Here is a 765-nt window from a genome sequence, read left to right on the forward strand (position 1 = left end):
TTGACAAGTTGTAATTTATGGACGTCGTTTCCAAAGCAGGAGACCGTTCCTGCACAAGCTGAAAAGGAAGAGTAAGGTACAAGGAAGCAGGCATTAGAGGAACTATTCACATAATGTTAGTGCTTCAAAGCCACATAGACACACACACACACACACAACGAGGGGGGGGGGGGATCCAATGACTTCAAAGTGGAAGCATGACGAGCAACACTGAGAGAAACCAAGAGAGAGACAGGAAGAGTGTGTATCTGTGTGTCATGAGAGAGACAGCTTTGGATGATGATAGTATCCAAAGCAAGGAGAGAAGTGTGTGTGTGTGTTGGGGGGGAGGCCCCTGGATACAGGCGTACACTCCTCATCTCAAAGAATTCACACACATCCACACAATGACACAAACACACGCGGGATGCCAGGGGAAGACATGCCATTAAACAGAATACAGCACAACTTCTCTCCAACCCCCATCCTATCAAGAAATAAATCAATGTCAACATTTAGGTGTTTACTCTAAAATCAGGAGAAAACGGAACCAAAGAAGAACATTTTCCAATAATAGAAAGAATTAATTATTATCAAGCCCAAAAATGCTCCATTTGAAATCAAATAATTCAGTAAGAACTGATTATCATGACTAAAAACACAGTTTGAGGAGTATTATAAAATAATATTAGATGTATGTGCTCCATTTTCAGTTTATTCCCTGATCTTTTATGGACAGCGAGTGAAGAGCATCCTCCAAAAATTTCAAACAACCAGAAAATTTAA

The 765-nt window shown here is 40.5% G+C and overlaps 1 long non-coding RNA gene across 1 annotated transcript in view; it reads right to left on the bottom strand.

The window, feature by feature from the left end:
• LOC112153123 overlaps positions 1 to 765 on the bottom strand; it is a 13,920-nt gene that overhangs the window by 4,164 nt on the left and 8,991 nt on the right. The gene's annotated exons all lie outside the window — the stretch shown is intronic.

Source organism: Oryzias melastigma, linkage group LG10, assembly GCF_002922805.2.
Source record: "Oryzias melastigma strain HK-1 linkage group LG10, ASM292280v2, whole genome shotgun sequence".
Taxonomy (NCBI): domain Eukaryota; kingdom Metazoa; phylum Chordata; class Actinopteri; order Beloniformes; family Adrianichthyidae; genus Oryzias; species Oryzias melastigma.